This window comes from Canis lupus, chromosome 14 (assembly GCF_003254725.2).
Source record: "Canis lupus dingo isolate Sandy chromosome 14, ASM325472v2, whole genome shotgun sequence".
In the NCBI taxonomy this organism is placed as follows: Eukaryota; Metazoa; Chordata; class Mammalia; order Carnivora; family Canidae; genus Canis; species Canis lupus.
In genome coordinates, this window is record NC_064256.1 from 36,575,737 (window position 1) to 36,596,160 (window position 20,424).

Sequence of the window (20,424 nt, forward strand, 5' to 3'; positions counted from 1 at the left end):
AGTAGCATAAGCTATTGCCACCTCCATTTATTTCACCACCAGTTTATTCCTTAACCTCCTTTACAGTATGTATTTGGTTCTCATCACATACTTTCCATCCCCTTAGAAATGACAAATCTATTGGGTTTTTCTTTTTTTCTTGATATTCTTTCTCTTTAACCTTGCCACAAGCATCTTCCCTTCCAAAACTCTAAAAAGACTTTACTGTCCTCAATATTCTGGTCTATCACCCATGTAACTAACCACTCTGACTTTCTGTACTTCTTGACCAGTCCATTCGGGATGCACATTTGTACCTTCCCTATTTAGTTTGACACTTCTCCCTCCTACCTACTTCCACCTTCCTCTCTATTCCCTTATCAGGACCTACTTGAAGGTTCATAATCTCCCAAAATAGTCTCTCCCTCTTCTACGCTACTGAAGCGTGCACTGCTTGGGGGCTATGTTGCCACTCCATCCACCACAGTAATGTCTATGGATTAACAAATCACAGGAAGATTGAGTTTTAGTTTAAAAGGGAATATATATACCTGGCAAGTTTAAAGAGACCAGATTGGCAACTTTTTATATGCCCATGGGCAGAAGTGGGGAGTACAGGATGTGTATGTTGATTAGAATTAATACCCTAAATTAATTAAATGTTCCTTATATTTGAAAGGGAGGGGAAAACAGGGAAGCTCAAAAAGATTAAAATAGAGTTCATAAGGGGCACCTGGGTGGCTCAATCACTTAAGCATCTGCCTTCAGCTCAGGTCATAATCCCAGGATCCTGGAGCCCCATGTCAGGCTCCCTGCTCAATGGGGAGTCTGCTTGTCCCCTCTGCCCCGCCCCACGGCTCATGGTCTTGCTCTCTCTTTCTCAATAAATAAATAGAATCTTAAAGAAACAGAGTTTATAACTGCTTGCCCAATTTAAGCACTTTTAAGGATTACATTATTCTCTCAAATTTCCAAGCCTAAACATCATTCTATAAGAGAGTAAATGTAAATCTTCCAATAGCTGAAGCTTCAAATAATTTTCATAGTACAGTTAAGAACTCATATACAATGTTTTCATTAAGTCAAGTACAAATAACTGAATGAATCCTTATGCATTTATATGAGAAAGCAACTAATGTTCAGCAGCTAATCAAAAGACTCTTTGTTCAGGAAAACACACACCAAACAAATATCACTTAACATTTACTACTAAAAGGCTACCCTGATGCAAGCCTCAACAATGACAAATATTTAAACTAAAATGGAAAAGTACTATGTCCACAATTTCTTGATCTTTTATCTGTGTTGCACTTAATATTCTTTACAAGGTACAAACAGAATTCAGGAATGCAAATTGATCTTGAACCCCCAATAAATTAAACTGTAAATTATATAAAACACATTATATATTTATCACCCCATTCCCATTCCAGGATCTTCTATCATAACCATACTTGGATCTATTTGTTAAAATAGCATAAGATATGATATCACATAGAACAGACTAGTAATAATTATGAGTTACCAAAACCTGAAACTAATTAGGCAAAAAGAAAAACAATAGGACACTCAAAAATGACTAAATTTATTTCTCAACAATCAAGAATAAGCAAAGAGTATGATTAGGAAAAAAATTAGGTTACTGATTTAAAAATATGAGATATGGCATCAGATAGCAATTCAGCTTAAATTCTACCACTAACTAGTTGTTGATTTTTTTTTTTAAGATTTTATTTATTTATTCATGAGAGACCCAGAACGAGAGGCAGAGACATAGGCAAAGGGAGAAGCAGGATCCTGGCAGGGAGCCCAATGCAGGACTCAATCCCAGGACCCAGGGATCACGACCTGAGCCAAAGGCAGTTGCTCAACCATGGAGCCACCCAGGTGCCTCTAGTTGGTGATCTTGAACAAGTATTTTAACCTCTTTGAGTCTCAGTTTATCTGTAGAGTAAGGATAATAATACTTACATGGCATAAAGTTGTACACAGATGAAATTAATTATGAATGAAATATAAATAATTATAAATGAAATTAATTATGCAAAGTACTTGGAAAGCAGCACATACGAAAATCTCAATAAATTGTATTCAATCCAAAAGCCTAGACATCTTTATAGCTAAACTATTCCAGATCTTAAGGACAATATTAATTGCTAGAGCAATTAATTAATTTCCAAAGATGGAAAGCTTCTCTCTTTTTAAAGATTATTTATATATTTGAAAGAGAGAGAGCATGCATGGAGGGAGGGGGTAGAGGGAGAGGGAAAGAATCTCCAGCAGACTCTCTGCTGAGTGGGGAGCCCAACATGGGGCTCAATCTCATGACCCTGAGATCCTGACTTGAGCTGAAATCAGGAGTCAGACACTTAACCCACTGAGTCACCCAGATGGCACTCCCTTTTATTTTGCAAAGCTAGTATATTCACAAACCGACACCTGAAAGAGAGAATATAAGAGGAATACTAAAGACAATGTTACAAAGCAATCAAATCTAGCACTACTTTACAAGGTATGCTATTATCAAGTTGCCTTTACCCCAAAGACAGCAATTGTTTGGTGAAATCTACTAGAAGTCCTCTAACATAACTCATCAACCAACAGATAAAAGAAGAAAAACTATATGATCATTTCAATGTACATCACGACGCTATGTGATCAAATTTAATATCTTTTTCCAATTAAATCTCAATTCCAAAAAGGAATTAAGGAAGACTATTTCCTTAACATAAAAAAAAAAGTTGTCAGAATACACAACTGTGAAACCCTGAAGGTATTCTCACTCAAATGAGAAATGAATCAAAGATGCTTCATTATTCACTAATACAACTTAATATTACTCTATATGTTTAATGAAAAAATGAAATAATTATTGACAAGAAGACAAAATTATCATCATTTACAAATGCTATTAACTGTCCTACTACAAAATGCAATAAAACCTAAGAATTAAGGGGCACCTGGGTGGTTTAGTCCGTTGAGCATTGGACTCTTGACTTCAGCTCAGGTCATGAACTCAGGGTTGTCAGACTGAGCCCCAGCCTGGCTCCCAGCTTAGCAAAGAGTCTACTTGAGATTCTCTTCCTCTCCCTCTGCCTCTCATCCCCATGCTGGCACATGCTTGCTCTCTCTCTCAAATAAATAAATTTAAACAATCTTAAAAAAAAACTATAATAATTAAAAAGTTCATGAAATGACCGGTTAGAAAACAGTTTACCTAAATCACCAACTTTTTTTGAGTGCCTTTGGGAAAATACAATCTTCTTAAAATACAATGAAAAAAAGATTCCATTCACAATAGCAAGTTTTGATACCAAAACTTTACTTTAAAAATAGGTAGAACCACATGAAGAAAACTATAAAACACTGAGTCATTTAAAAATGACTTGGGGGTGCCTGGCTGGCTCAGTCAGTCAGTAGAACTCAGTCTCATTGGGGGCTGAGTTCACTGAATAAAAAAATTTTTAAGGGATCCCTGGGTGGCGCAGCGGTTTGGCGCCTGCCTTTGGCCCAGGGCGCGATCCTGGAGACCCGGGATCGAATCCCACGTCGGGCTCCCGGTGCATGGAGCCTGCTTCTCCCTCTGCCTGTGTCTCTGCCTCTCTCTCTCTCTCTCTGTGTGACTATCATAAATAATTTTTTTAAAAAAATTTTTAAATATTTTTTTTAAAAATGACTTGAATAAATTATGAAAATATTGTAAAGATATAACAGCTATCTCAAAAAAATTACTTTGAAATTCTATTGGGGTTTTTTTGAGAGGTTAATAAATTGAATTAAAGGTAATCAGAAAAAAGAAATATATGAGACATGCTAAAAATGTTTTGAGAAAGATAATAGGAATTCACACAATCATATAGTAAGATACATTAAGAAGTTACAATAAACTGTAATTACTGGAGCAAAAAATAAACAGTCCCATGAAGCAGAATAGAAAGCCTATAAAAAAATCATATGTATATATGTATAAACCATGATTTAGTATATAATAGAGATGACATATAAAACCTCTGGGAAAAGGGGTGCCTGGGTGGCTCAAATGGTTGAGCGTCTGCCTTTGGTGCTGGTGGCGATCCCCAGGTCTTGGGATGGAGCCCCACATAAGGGTTCCCTGCTCAGAGCCAGCTTCTCCCTCTCTCTTTGCCTGTCACTCTGCCTGCTTGTGCGGTCTCTCTCTCTGTCAAATAAATAAATAAATAAATAAATACATACATACATACATACATACATACTTAAAAAAAAAAAAAACCTCTGGTAAAAGAGAATTGCTCACTAGTGTTATAATTGACTTACCTCGCTACACCAAACACACTCCAAGTATACTAAAGCTGTACATGTTTTTAAAAACTATGAAAGTAATACAAAAAAACAGAGGTAAATAGTTACGTAATTTGGGAATGTAGGAAGGCCTTTCTAAGCAGGCAGATACATAAAAGAAAAATTTGATATATTTAATTACACCAAAAATGTTAAAAAATCTACTTAAAAGAAAAACCCACACCAAAAACAAAATTTAGGATGTAAATGACAAACTGGAGAAATTACCTGCAATTTAACTTGGCAAAGATCTAATAGTTTTACATAGAAATAATTCTCATAAAAAAAGAAATAATTCTCATAACTCAGTTTTTTGAATCTCCAATATCATAATACACAAAAGACACTAATGATTCACAAAAGAAATAAAAATATTTAATGTCATTAATAATCAATGAAATTTAAAAATATAGAAGATACAATTTTTCATGTCACAATGGCAGTTTCTGGGCAGCCCAGGTGGCTCAGTGGTTTAGCGCCGCCTTCAGTCCAGGGCCTAACCCTGGAGACCCAGGATTGAGTCCCACGTCGGGCTCCCTGGATGGAGCCTGCTTCTCCCTCTGCCTGTGTCTCTGCCTCTCTCTCTGTGTGTGTCTCTCATGAATAAATAAATAAAATCTTTAAAAAAAAAAAAAAGAAGCAAAATGCTACAGTATTCATTCAAAATTATTGGAAAGAGCTTAAATTTTCAACACCTGAAATAAATGATAGTAAATCCATATACTGAAATATTAATCATAGATTTAAAATGCTTTTCCATAAAAGAATATTTTATTGACTCAGATAGGCATTTACGTATTTAAAAGTAGAAAATAAGCTAGTAACAAAGCAACATGTACAAAAAACAAAAACAGTACATACAGTATGGTTTCTTTTTGCTAAAAAAAAAAGTAAATATTCATTATAAACAACCCGTAAAGATATTCACCGAAGTGTTAGTAATTATCCCTGGGTAGAGGCATTAGAAGTGTTATTTATCATTTATGCATTCCTAAATTTTCCAAATTTCCGTTATTTTATCTTACATCAGTAATTAAGAAAATAGAGAATGTTTACAAAATTGCTGTCTCTATAGTAACAATAGTATCTAAAATCATACTAGCATTGATCTTCCCACTCTTTTAGACTACACCAAAATTAAGGATGCCTACTGTCTAAGATCATACTTTGATATTCTAATCCCAATGAAAGAAATTTTCAGAACTTTAGAAATCAGACAAAAGTTTTCACTCCACCTTTCTTTGTGATCAAATACAATGTCCAATATTATTGAGAATTAACCATTCTGGGGGTGCCTGGGTGGCTCAGTTGGCTAAGCACCTGCCTTCTGCTCAGGTTATAATCCCAAGGTCCTGGAACCTAGCCCCATTGTGAGCTTGCTTTTCCTTCTTCTTCTGCCACTCCCCCTACTTGTGGATCCATGCTCGCTCGCTCGCTCTCTCTCTCTCTCTCAAATAAATAAAATCTTAAAAAAAAAAAAAAAGTAGCCATTCTGCTTTCAGCTCCCTGACAAAGTTAAAAATCAAGTGTGAGGAATAAGCCCTGAACATCAGAACCAGTAGAGCTCAACTTTTAAATACATCCAAATCCTGAGCCAGACATTAAAAAGAAGAAAGAAAAGAAAAGAAAAGAAAAGAAAAGAAAAGAAAAGAAAAGAAAAGAAAAAAGAGAAGAGAAGAGAAGGGAAGGGAAGGGAAGGGAAGGGAAGAAAAGAAAAGAAAAGAAAAGAAAAGAAAAGAAAAGAAAAGAAAAGAAAAGAAAAGAAAAGAAAAGAAAAAAGAGAAGAGAAGGGAAGGGAAGGGAAGGGAAAGGAAAGAGGAAGGGAGGAAAATATTACCTTTCTCAGGATAGAAAGTATGGGTCCTTTGACAACTTCTAATCACAACTCTTCTTAGTCCCATTTGGGAGACAGAGGAATGATTTAATCCTACAATGTATTTAAAGGGCATATATCCAAAGGGCAAACAAATAGGATTTCTTCTGTGCAAAAAGATTATTTTCAAATGTTAAATATTCTCTTTCCTCAGAGCAGATATGCAGCCTAACTCCAAAAGGACCAAAAAAACTCTGGCAGTACTTGGGTCTCAACAACAAGCAATAGTCAAACTGTTATTTCCATCTGCTCCCATCCAAAAAATGACAAAGCATTACATGGTGGTGCCAGAGGTCCCAGCCTCCATTTAAGGAGTCTTCCAGAATAGCATCCATTTCCACAATACTAAGATGCTCTCTAATTTCTTTTGAGTACTTCAAAAAATCAATCTTGATACTACATGATAACTTAGATGCTGACAACAAAGAAATGCGCTATCTTTAACATCATATTCTTTGTTGCTTCCAAATTGTCTTCCTTTGTTATTTGTCAAAGCTCTGAATTTCATCCATCTCCTGAGAAACTCAGTTCTGGTAAATACCTCATTTTTCCTAAGTCTCTTACTTCTCACTTTCTTTATTCATGTAAAGAAACAAACATAACATTCCTTCAACCTATATCCCTCTTCAGTGGTTTTCAACCTTGCCAACATGTTGGAATTACCCAGGGAACTTTAATATACCTGTGCAACTAATCTATAGTGACAAAAAAACAGATCAGCAGTTTCCTGAGGATGAGATGGAGAAATTACAAAGGGACACAGGAAACTTTTGCAGGTGATTGATACTGTTCGTTATTTTGATTGTGGTTATAGTTTCATAAATGAAAACTTATATCAAACATTAAATTGCACGCTTTAAGTATGTGTAGTTTATTACACGCCAATTATATTACAACAAAGCTGTTGAAATAAATACTAATGCCTGGGTTACACTTCAACCCCAAGTTAGGATGAGCTTTCCCCTGGAAATCAACATTCTTAAAAGCTCCCTAGATGACTGTAAATGTGCAGCTAAGAATGAGAACCACTGCTCTATAGCTATCATTCTCTCCCTTCTTCAGTTTCCTTGAAATGCCTCACTCAAGCAGGTCTACTTTATCACCATCCACTCTTTCTCAATCTTCCAAAGACTGGCTTCTGAACCACTGAACTACTGTGAACTACTTAGTTAAAACTGTACTTGTTAAAGTCACCTATGGAATCCTGACCAATTCACTGGTCCCTGGAGTCCTCTCCTTACTTGCCACCTCTTCACAGCATTCAAAATTGTTGACCCATTCTACCTCTAGTTGAAATTCTCTCCATCTTTAGCATCTTTCCTAATGTTCCTTCTAACTACTACTCTTCTATTTCACATTACTCTTCTAGCCACTTCTGCTTTTTATCAGTCTGCTTTTTATCTCGCCGCTGCTTTGATGATATTAAAAGCTTTCCCTGAATCATTTCAATATAACCAAATCAATACAGCTTCAATTCAATCCCCAATCTGCCCTATAATCCCAATTTCTTTTATAAATTCCACATCCATGGATCCAAACATCTAATGACGTCTCCACCTGAATGCTCCACAGCTTCCTCAATTTCAAAAAACCCAAAATAGAATTTATCATCTTCCTTCCATTTTCCCTCACTTCCAATTTCAGAACCAATTCAAATCCTCAGGGTCCCAATTCCTCCTTCTTTCTTTCCAAACGTGACAAGACCGATCAGGTTCTACCTCACTCTGCCAGGGTGAGGGTCTAAAACAAAAATTCATTAAATGGCTTCTTACTCATCACCTTCAATGCAATACCCATAGCCAAGACACCATGCCCTGGTCTGAAGCACTACCATTATTCTCATCTTCCACCTTTCCTTACCAACCCCTGCATTTAAGTCACATTAATGTCAATGCTATTGACTTTGGACATGAAACTGACAATGACTTCTCTAAACTGCCATAGTTTCTCATGCCTCCTTGCCTTCTCACATATTATATTTTCCTCTTGGAAAGTTACTGACCTCCTGCACTGGGCTAAATTATATATTTCAAAACCGTACTGTGTGCTCCTCACTCTACCTACATCCAAACTGAGTTACCATCTCCTACTCTCCCTTACTACACTAGGCATATCTCTATTCACATGTATCAGATGATATTATAATTTTTACTTATCTGTCTTGTACATCAGAGTAAGTTCCTTGATGACAAGAGTTATGACATTCATTTCTGCCCTAGAACCTATTCAGCCAGGCTGAATAGGGCAGTGCAAAATAAAATTTATTTGATATAATTTCAATTATTTACAAAGTGTAAACTTGATACCCCCCCAAATGGTCCTGATATTAGCATTTTTCAAAGTTTTTAAATGTTCATTTAAAACATTATAAATGTCTACAAAATAAATAGCATGCAACAGGATCCTGAATAAAACAGCTGACTATAAGATATGTTTAAACTCTGTCAAAACAACACCAGTCTAAGAAATGCAACCAGGAATCAGATTTCATAAAATAAAAACACAAAAAAGAATGCATGGCAGGAATAACATACTGACCTAACCGACACCTTATCTGGATGTCTATATCTAAGTACTGTTCATGTTGATAACTAAGAGGTTTTATAATCCCTCTATGGTATAATAATTGTAGTAAATTAAAAAAAAAAAGAATAAAATAAGCCAAATTCAGAATTTTTAAATCTAAATATGTGATGGTTTTCCCCTGAGCCACTTTCTTTAAATGAGTTATTTGAATAACTGACTTTAAAGCTACTACTGGGGGATGCCTGGGTGGCTCAGGGGTTGAGTGCCTGCCTTTGGCCCAGGGTGTGATCCTGGAGTCCCAGGATCGAGTCCCACGTCGGGCTACCTGCATGGAGCGTTTCTCCCTCTGCCTATGTCTCTGCCTCCCTCATTCTGTGTCTCTCATGAATAAAATAAGTAATCTCTTAAAATAAATAAATAAATAACTAAAGCTACTACTGGGGCAGCCTGGGTGGCTCAGCGGTTTAGCGCCACCTTCGGCTTGGGGCGTGATCCTGGAGCCCCGGGATCAAGTCCCACGTCGGGCTCCCTGCATGGAGCCTGCTTCTCCCTCTGCCTGTGTCTCTGCCTCTCTCTCTCTCTCCCCCTCTGTGTGTGTGTCTCTCATGAATAAATAAATAAATCTTTAAAAAAATAAGTAGAGCATACTTTAAATAAATAAATAAATAAATAAATAAAGCAAGCAAGCTACTACTGGCCAAGCAGATCCTAATATTCTTTTTCTTTCTTGCCTTTCCCTACACTTGAAAGAAAGAAAGAAAGAAAGAAAGAAAGAAAGAAAGAAAGAAAGAAAGAAAGAAAGAAAGAAAGAAAGAAAGAAAGAAAGAAAAAATGGTGTTTGGCACCAATATTCATCTTGGAAACCTTGAAGCGTATTAACGCTAAGACAGGAGGTTTAGAAATTGGAGGGAGGTCTAATCTGGGGGTGTTAGGAGAACGTCCTTATGGAGAACAATCCTACTGGGTCTATCACATTGGCTCAAGGTTACACTGATCCTTAGGACTTTATGCAGATAAGATTTTAAAAGCGGAAAAATCTTAAACTGTCAAATGCCACACGAACCCAAGAGGCGGCATGTCGGCTCCAAAAAACTACTGTGCGACCCAAAGGACCTAGAATTTGCAAAAGGACGGCTTGGTCCTGCCGCCTGTCGCACGGTCTCGGAAATTCGGAGCTGCGGGTGGAACAAACTGCCCCTACCTGAAGAGCGGAGACTCTGCCAGCCGGGCGTGGAACAGCGTGGTGTCCCGGAGCCCCTCTCCCGGGCTGTACGAGACCACTAAGGGCAAAACCCAGACCTTTCAGGGATGCCTCAACTTAGGGCTGCACCGCACAGTCGCGCACGCGGAAGGGCGGATACGCGGTTCTGCTGAAGCGTGCAAACTTGGGGGGTGGGGGGGGGGGTCTTTCGATCGCAACCATTTTCAGACAAAACCCCGACGGATTCTCGAGGAGGCTGAACATCAGCCTCGGAAGAGGCATAACTCCTAGAGGCGGGGGGCGGGGAGGGGGAGCAAGTGCTCAAGAAGGGGGGGCTCTCCAGGGCAATGGCCGAGGAAGGCATGCTGGCTGCTTTCTCGACCTCGGCGCCCTGCGAGGGACACCGGGCTAGCGCTGCTTTCCAAGAGCGGGGGTGGGCGACGGTGACCATTTTGGCCACTAGACGGAAAGCGGCGAGCCCTCCCCGAAGTGGGAGAGGCCAGGCCAGGGCATCAGCTGCGGCGGGATGGGGCGGGGGGGAGGGGCGAGGGGCGCGGGGCCCCCTCAGAGCGGCGGCGGGTCCGGCCGAGGCGGCTGCACCCCGGGCGCGCCCGGAGTCTGGGCTGCTCCTCGCTGGGGCAAGAGAAAAGACCCGGGTCCACGAGCACAAAGCTGCCGCCGCCCCGGCGGTACACGGGCTGCGCCCAACTTCGGGGCGAGCAGCCGCCGGCCGCAGCCCACTCACCCCGCCCGGCCGCTCCGGCCCCTCAGACGCTCCCCAGCGCCCGGCGCCTTCTCGCGCCCACCCGCGGCGCCTCGTGAGGGAACCGTTACCCCCAACGAAGGCGCCGCCCCGGGGACCAGGTCTCGGTCCCCTCCCCGCCGCCGCCGCCGCCGCCGCCGCCTCGCCCCGGCTCCTCCCTGACAAAAAAAGTTACCGGTCGCCGGCCGCCCCGGGGCCCCCGCGTGGGTACAGCGCGGCCCGACTCACCAGAGCGGCTCCCCGAGCTCCACCTCAGAACCTCGACTAGTGTGCCTCGCGGCGACAGCGACCGCGGCTGCTCTGCTTCCTCCCGAGTAGCAGCACCACCTGCCCCCCTTCCTGCTAACAGAACGCGTCCCGGCGAGCCATCTTCCCCCTCCGCTCACTGACTGACAACCCAGCCCCGAGAGCCGCCGCTGCCGCCAGCCGCTCTGACAGGCACCGCTAGGGACCCGTCCCCGGGCAGCCAACCACCACCGCCCCACTCCGGTGCGGCCTATCGCCGTGCTCCGGGGCGGGACCCGAGCAACTTCTTCACCAATAGGAATCTCCCTCTGCTACGCCTGGGGCGGAGCCATGAGGTGGGCGGGAGGGCGGCTTCGGTGGGCGTGGCCCGGTCACGGGGCGTGGTCGGGCGCCAAAGGAAAAGTGATTGACCGTAGGATTTGCATCAGGGCCAGGGAGAGTCCTCGGCTAGCGTCTCTCAGACCCGGGGCCCATAGGATTTACGGCTCCCTCAGAAGGGTGTAAGCCTTAACCACAATCACGGAAGATGAACCAACTGATACTTTAATTTCTTGGGCAGGAGGATTTACTTCTCCAGTAATTCGAGTCGCAAAAATTTATTAGAATCTTATCAAATACCAGGAGGGGGGGGAAATGTACATTTTTCCAAAATGGTCATTAAAAACTCTTCCCACCTTATTATACATTGCTTTTGGCCTTGGTCTAGAAAAGGTCAAACACAGTCCCCCAGCTTTCTTTCCATGGGCTGTTTTTATTTTCTCCGCATTTTCTCCCTACTCTTCTTCTTCCAAACACATACTGAATATTTTTTGTGGCTACAAGAAGGTGAGCATATCTGAACCAGCTCCTACATACATAGTCCCTCTGTTTTTGACTTTTGTCAATTCCTCCTACCACATCCCTTTCAAGTGCAGTCAGGATTAATTAGAAGAGAAATGGACATCAATCTGGAAGGCAGGAAGTCGTCCCAGGTTTACACCAGAAAGGGGAAGGACTTCTAAAGTACCAAATAATTTTTTTAAACATCCCAAACACATGAATAACAAGCACATAAATAAGAAAATACTTGATATCAAACAGGCACCAAGCAAACAATCTCAGGTAACCATCAGGGCAGTCAGCATCTCCTTTCCAAGAGGATAGCCAAATTGATGGGTGAATAACAAAATACAGTGAGAGGGCAATAGCGCTAGGTTCAGTGAGCAAGGGAAACCCAGAGGAAGAAATTATTGTGTTTAGGAAGGCAAAGATTTTCACAAGGAAGGTAATGTTTGAGTTGGATATTAAAAGGTAAATAGGAGTTTGCCAGAGAAGAAAGTCAAAGGGCATTTCAGTAAAAAGAAACATCATATTCAAAGGTATGGAGTTGTAAAAGCACACTGAGTGATCGGGGAACATTGAGAAAGTAGGTGGGACTGAAGGTGAGTAGCAGCCAAAAATTAAAGTAGAGCAAAAGGTTGAGATGAAATTGTAAAAGGCCACATGAGCTACACTAAGGTATTTAGAAGAGCACTGTTCAACAGAGCTTTCTGCAATGATAGAAACATCCCGTATTTGTATTGTCCAATATAATAGCCACTAGTTACATAATATGACATAGCTAAGGAACTCTTTTTTAAGAAAGGCAGACTGCCACCTACAGCGCCTCATTTGAACGTGTCTGGAGTCTTAGAAGCTTAACTACCCTACCTTCTCCTACAAATGGATCTTGAGAGCTTGTTTGTAGGTTCTAGCAGGAGAGCACAGCTATTGGAAGAAGGATCTTCCTCTATCACGGCAAGTTGTCCTCTTCGACCTACGTTCAGCTTTGGGGGGGGAACACATGGAATGGTGAGGGAGGAAGGAGACACCCACCCAGCCAGACAGATCAACCAAATCAATCCTGGCAATCATTAGGATGACAGATGTCACAGCCAGATTGTTCTGACATCAGGAACTGACTTGTTGGGCAGCCCGGGTGATGCAGTCGTTTAGTGCCGCCTTCAGCCCAGGGCCAGATCCTGGAGACCTGGGATCAAGTCCCATGTCAGGCTCTCTGCATGGAGCCTGCTTCTCCCTCTGCCTGTGTCTCTGCCTTTCTCTCTCTGTGTCTCTCATGAATAAATAAATAAATAAAATATTTTTTTTAAAAAGGAACTGACTTGTTTATCTGGGTTTTAATCACTTCCGTATTGGACATCTCAGGTTTACACTTATTCTGCAGGCAATGAGGGACCAACAAGAACTTTCAATCATGTGGACAACTCAATCAGGTTTCTCCCAAAGGGTGAGAATCCTGAAGACAAGGTATAGAATGTCTGTTCTCTTGAAGGGGAATCTTGACAGATCAGAGCAAGGTGCTGGAAAAATAATTCAGGTCAATTGGGCCAGAGCCCGACCAGGGAAAGTGTTTGCCCAAAGGAATAGGGACAGGAAGATCCAGAAAGTATGTTATACTCTGACATCTTAAAGAATACAAGAGGTCAAAACCTGAGAAACTGAATTTTTCCATCAAGTCCTGGCGGAATAGGGAGTAGAAGAGTGAGGGAACAGAGGGGGAAAAGGAAGCTGAAGGGTCACCTAGAGTATATAAAACAGGAAGAGAGCAAGAATGAGCAGAGTAAAAGCATACAATTAGTTTTACTGGCCATTGGCCATGTGAGCCACTGAGGCGTTGGCCTGATTTAAAGAGCCAATGAGTCTGGAATCAAAAAGGCATAGTAGGACCAGGCAAGGCTCCAGGAGAAATCAAGACCTGAACCACACCTGTGGAAGCGAGGATGGAAGGGAGGCAGAGGTATCTCTGACTTCCTATACACTGTGCAAGGCCTTCAGCTTGTCAAAGATACAAAGTAATGCTAGAAGCTTACAGTGTAAGTAGCTGAGTAACACAGAAAAAAAGTGGGATTAATCTATTTAACACAACAGAAGAGATGACACAAAGCAGTGCATGACTGATGCATTGCTGAGATGATTTTCAAGGCAATCACTGCTGTTACGAGTTCAGAAGAGAAGCAAGACCTCTCATTGATCGGGGAAGGCTTCATAGAAGAGGTAAAAACCGTGCTGGATCTCAAAAAACGGTTAGGAATTTGAATCAGAAAAAAAAAAAAAAATGTGTGAGGAGGAAACTTTTGGAATGCCTGAAAAAGGAATAGAAGAGGGGAAGAAAGCACAAGCAACGTACCCAGGGCCCGTGCCTGGCAAGCTAAGTGGGGTGGGGGGTGGGGGAGGAGTTGGAAATTTGCCTTGAAGGCAAATGCAAATGTTCAGAGTCTGTCTTCTTGCCTAGTGGCTTCCTGTCTGCTCCTTAGAATTTTCCTTAGGATGCCTTTCAAAAAAAATGCCTGAACCACACCCACACCAAATAAATCAGAAAACTGGAGGGAGGGGCCTAGAAATAGGGTTTATTTTAAAAGCTTTCCAAGTGATTCTAATATAAAGCCAGAGTTAAGAACAGGAGAATGACATCAAAATATTTTACTAATGCTAAATCAGGACTGTGCATAAAATGGGCTGACTAGAGAGAGAGAGACAGAAGGCTGCCTATGTATCTTTACATATTTGTTTCCTTTCTGCAAAAAGACAGGAAGCAGTTTTTTGCTTGACTTCACTTCCTGTTTTATCACCGTGGTGAGATAATATAGAAGACAATTTAAGTCTTCCTTCTAAGTCAGAATAAAACCAAAACACAAATTTATGTTTGTAATCCACTCTGCATCACAATTTGTACATATAAAAATAATTCCCAACAATAACAGTCTGCAGTTAACTATTACACATAACCATTTATATTTTAGCAGCAAAGTGCCAGGAAAATGCCTGAGAACATTCTGTTTCAAAAGGGAAATGTTTTTAACCCGCTTCCCGAAAAATATTCCAGACCTTCCCTACCCATCTTTGCTAATCTCTAATATCTGTAGACACAATTCTCTATTAACTATTAAAATGTATTTACCTCTTGCAAATAAGCTTATTAAAATGCCAGGTAAGGGGCACCTGGGTGGTTCAGTTGGTTAAGTGTCTGCCTTCGGCTCAGATCATTATCCCAGGGTCTTGGGATTGAGCCCCACATTAGGCTTCCTACTTGGCGAAGAGCCTGCTTTTCCCTCTCCTGCCTGCCACTTCCCCTGCTTGTGCGCGCACTCTCTTTCTCTGTCAAATAAATAAATAAACCTTTAAAAAGTAATAAAAAGAATAAAATGCCAGTTGAACATTATAAAGCATGAACATTTCCCCCATAATATTAAATTTAAGGAACTTTAAGAAAGATTTAGCTCAAATATATTTCTATTAGAGTCAGCTGGGAAACAGCTAGGTAACATGACTATTTTTTTCCATCTTTATTGTTATATAATTGACATATAAAGTTGTCTAAGTTCAAGATGTACTACATGATGATTTAATATACATATATTGTGAAATGGTTACCACAATAAGGTTAGTTAACACATCTTTGACCTCACTGGTTTCCTTTTTTTTTTTCTTTTTTTTTTGTGGTGAGAACATCTGAGATCTACTCTTTCAGCAACTTTCAAGACTACAGTACAGTATTATTAACTATAGTCACCATGCTATACATTATAGCCTCAGTTCTTATTCACCTTACAGTTGGAAGTTTGTACCCTTTGACCAACATATCCCCATTTCCCCCAACCTCTAACCTTTGACAACCACCAATCTATTCTCTGTTTCCATGTAACATGACTATTTTAAACAAAAGGGTCAGGAGAATTTTGTCTTGAAAAAAAAAAACATGAAAAATATGTTACTTTAGTGGTATATTTTAAAAAAATTTTTTTTAACTCAATACAAGAAGAATGTGCCTAAGGTCATTCTGTCTGCTGTGACAGATTATGCTTCTAAAACAACTACTCCAGCCAGCACCCCTAGCTAAGGCAGCAGGTTGAGGCATGGTCTGTGCCTTACAATCTCCTTCATAAAACCATAGAACCTGCGGCAGCCAGGCCTAAAAGGTGACCTGATAAGAACACTCCACTCAAACAGGGATGGTGGTGACTGTCTATACCCATTCTCTTTCAAGAATTTGAACTGGAAGTGTGAAGAGAAAATCACATAGTGGGAGCAGAAATTTTATTAGAAAGACACCCTAGAAGCCCTAAGAAAGGCAAGTTATGAATAAAGTGAAGCCATTAGGCAGAAAAGAGACATAGAAGATGAAGTAATTGGTAACAAGGGACAGTAGAAGTAGAGACAGAGTAGAATGAGTCACTGTATAAAGACAGAGATCAATGAAGTCCTGCTGTCAAGGGGATGAGATAACCCATTCCTACAGCTGCACTGAATCAAACCAATTCCCATCTGTGTTCAACATCTGTGAGGTCCCAGCTGTTCCCAGAGTCCTTAAGATTCCCATCAGCATCACTTAAAATATTCTAAGTAAATTATTGTACCTTTTAGTCCTGTATAAGCCAAAAAGTAGACTCCCAGAATTGTGGACCATGTGAAAGAAGCCAGGTCAATTGCATTTTACAAAGAGAACTTTATCCTCAAGGTTGGTTATGAAGTTTTCTAGAAAAAACATCCCAGGAAAAAAAAAAACATCCTCCACATCTTAAAAAAAAGATTCATAAATTAAAATTAAAATTGCAATGTCTTTATAACAAATATTTTGAAAGGAAAAAGTCTTTTTTCTCTTATCTCTTACTAGTGGAGCCAATGTAGCTCCTATTTATGAGAAAGCCATAGAGGCAGGCAGGGTGGAAAACCTAATGACTAACTGCTATACTGAAGTGATATGGAATTGAAAAATGTCCACATATATCTCCCAAGATATTTTATTAACCAATGTCTTCTAGAAGAATTATTTTTGGGAGAGTCTTGTTATGTAGCTTTTATCAATTGAAAAAAATATTTTATGACAAGGGAAAAAGATGATTAAAAAACTGCATATATGACACGATCACAATCTTCAAATGTTCAGGTCAGGAGAATATATCAGCAACATAGAAGCATGGAGAAATCATGGGTGAATTTTATTTTCTTCTTCATACATATTTTCAATTTACCAAATGTTCTACAATAAAACAGGTACAGTTTTATGACCAAAAAAAAAAGGAAGTGCATATTATTTTTTTTAATGAACAGACACCAGACAGTATACTGCCTATTGTTAATTCTACCTAAGTAAACCTCAGGTAAACATTCTTCCCTTTACTTGTAGCCAATGCATTATTCAAAATTCTCTAAAGTGCTGTCATAAATTCTGCAGAGAAACTCTTATTACTGCTGACAAGCAAAAGACTTCACTAGTATTTAGTATAAAAGCACAGACTTGTATGTAGATTTTTCTCTTCTAAATGGAGACCCAGAGAACAGAAAACACAGAAAAAAAAATCTATAGATATCTGTGAGAAACAGTGACACTCCCCACTTCCTCTCCACTGTCTCACCCCAGAGGAAGTGGAACTGTGTTTTGTCATCTGTGGGTCTCCCACAATAGTAAAATTGCTTGGCCCACGGAGGAACTTCAGAAACACAAAGTTAAAGGAGAACGTGAAATTTGGCAGTTTTCTCTCCAGTCTCAGTTTGGTTTATGAATCATTTTCAGATCCCATAGGCCAAATGGAAACACAATTTCTCCCCTTTCTGACCACTCACTGTATTCATCAGATGCAAACTCTTTCAGCCATATTCAGTGTAACACTTAATTGTGTATCACCTGTGTATTTCCACAATTGTTTCTCCTGTGTTAACCTCATACCCAGAGAGTAGACAGCAATTTGGGCCACATGTTTCGTTGGTTTCCTTGCCAAGAGGTACCCCTGAAGCAATTCAACAAGCACAAGTACTGGTTGAAGGGTAAATGAACCTGGGAACTGAAAGCCCAGTTACAAGGACAGCGATGAAAAGGAATGGCAGAAAGAGGCACAGACCCAAAGAGTCTGGCCAGTGCATTTACTTTGGTCTGTAACTCTTGAGTTTAGAGAGTTCAGTGTATGAGTAATACTTCCATTTTTCAATTTTGTTCTCATCTACTTAGTCATCATCACCACACCCTGATATTTATGCCAAAAAAAAAAAAATCCAGTGAGCGAATTCAACATCATCACTGATGTTCAGTAAGGACAAGCCCAGCACCTGTTTCTTCTACCATGTTGAATCGACTCAGCCTGCCATCAGGCTGGTCTTTCTTGATACCTGCTATGCTAGTCCAGAACCTTGTCTGGACTTCTCTGCTCACCCGAGGCAAGTCCTCAACACAGGCTTGGAATACATGTTCAGGCCCAATTATCAATACTATGTTATTTAAAGGGTGTTGTCTCCAAACAAAGAACAAACAAACAAACAAAACCCTCTGGCCGAACCATTGTACTAATCCCTAAAAATCACTTTTTTTTAATGTATGTCTTTTTGTGGATAAATATTGTTTTTTTTTTAAGATTTTATTTATTTGAGAAAGAGAGTAAGAGCACACAGAGGCAGAGGGAGAAGCAGACTCCCTGCTGAGCAGGGAGCCCAACTCAGGGCTCGATTCCATGACCCCGAGATCATGACCTGAGCTGAAGGCAGACACTTAATGACTAAGCCACCCAGGCAGCCCCCCTAAAGTTACCCTTAAGAATTTTTTTTTAAAGATTTTATTTATTTATTCATGAGAGACACACAGAGAGAGGCAGAGACATAGGCAGCGGGAGAGGAAAGCTCCATGCAGGAAGCTCAACATGGGACTCCATCCCAGGACTCCAGGATCATGCCTGGCAGGCAATCAACCGCTGAGCCACCCACGCATCCCAATAATTTTTTTTCAAATTTGAATTTCACCAGGAAGAGAAGTCATATCAGTCATCAGAAAATTAGCAAAAGTTAATTGATCATGTCCCCAAGAAGACAGCAGAGCTGTAGAAAAGAAAATAGAGAGGGCAGAAGAAAGGATGTAGATATAGACTGAGCCTGGGACAATACCTAGGAAGGTCTCTCACTTTGGAGACCATGAGCAGTAAGACAGTACCAGGAGCTGAAAACAATCAGAAGAACTATTGAAGGAAATAAGATATCCTGAAAGGATCAAGGAGGAGCAGGCTCTGTTAACTTGGATCAGTTCTCCAGCACTGCAACTGTATTTTTTTTTTAATTGAAGTGTAGATACACGTAGAAAAATAGATAAAACAGAAATATGATTACATCAGCAGATTGTCACAGGTGAACCCTGCAACCACTGAGCCAGGTCAAGATAAAGAACATTGACAACCATCTAGAAGCTCCACTGGGCCTGCTTTCAGTTACCACTCCCTCCCTCTTTTCCAAAGCAACCTCAGCTTTGACTCCCATTGTTTTCATGTATCCACACCTATTACATTTTATATAAATGGAATAAAAGAAAATATATGCTTTGAGTCTTTTATCTCTCCATATTTTTTTCTCTCCATATTATGTTTGTGGAGCCCATCCATATTTCTTGTTGTGATTATATTCTTTTTCATTTGTGTGTTATTCTCCCATATAAATATGCTATAAAGTATCTGACAATTCTATAGCTGGTGACATTTGGGTTGTTTTCAGAGGAGGTCAATTAACTACAAAAAATGCTTCTGGGAACAGTCATGTATATGACTCTCAGTATAGGCATGTTCATTTTTGTGGTCTATATTCAAGAATGCAATCATTGGGTCTAGGGTCAGCATATGCTGTTCTTTGCATAATGTCAAGCCATTTTCCAAAGTAATTGTATCATTTACACACCCATAAGTGAAATACAAGAGTTCCAGTTGCTCCACATCCTTGTCAATATCTGTATTACCAGTCTTTTAAATTCTAGCCAACCTGGTGGGCTTGTAAATGTATCTCACTGTGGTTTTAATTTGCCTTTCCCTAATGACTAATTCAGACCTTTCCATGCTCTACAATTCTCAAGTATCTCTGCATATTTGTTTCTTTACAAATTACTGCTCACCACATTTTGATTCAGATTGAACACTCTTTTTTTAATTGAAATATAATTGACATATAACATTGTATAAGTTAAGATGTATATCATCAAATATATACTTGATATATTTCCATATTGTAATTTGATGACTATTGTAGCTACAGTTTGTACTTCCATCATGTCACATACTTATCATTTCTTTTTTGATCCAGACTTTTAGCAAGTTTGATGATTATAATAGAATATTGTTGTCTAGGGGATCCCTGGGTGGCTCAGCGGTTTAGCTCCTGCCTTTGGCCGGGGGCACGATCCTGGGGTCCCAGGATCGAGTCCCACGTCGGGCTCCCTGGATGGAGCCTGCTTCTCCCTCCTCCTGTGTCTCTGCCTCTCTCTCTCTCTCTCTCTCTCTCTGTCTATCATGAATAAATAAATAAATAAATCTTTAAAAAGATAAAAGAATATTGTTGTCTATATTCACCACACTGTGCATCAGATCTCCAGGACCTATTTATCTACTAATTACAAGGTCAATAATTAGTTATTAGGTCCCTACTGTGAACCAAAGACTATATGTGTTAATTACCTAGATGTGCCTGGCCTGAAAGTGCCAGTGAGAGATTCTGGATGAAGTGACTTCTGGTCATCCTGCT

At 40.2% G+C, this 20,424-nt stretch overlaps 1 protein-coding gene across 8 annotated transcripts in view; it reads right to left on the bottom strand.

The window, feature by feature from the left end:
• Positions 1-11,114, bottom strand: part of HYCC1 (hyccin PI4KA lipid kinase complex subunit 1) — a 124,763-nt gene extending 113,649 nt beyond the window's left edge. For 4 of the 8 annotated variants that reach the window (XR_003143031.3, XR_007402047.1, XR_003143030.3 and 1 more), the window contains exon 1: positions 10,888-11,113. The gene's annotated coding sequence lies outside the window, so the exon portion shown is untranslated. Of the gene's footprint in view, positions 1-9,896; positions 9,919-10,641; positions 10,662-10,887 lie in introns of those variants that run through there. The other 4 variants (XM_049093703.1, XM_049093705.1, XM_025464347.3 and 1 more) reach the window with 4 other exon arrangements.
• Between the last annotated feature and the right edge of the window lie 9,310 nt (positions 11,115-20,424).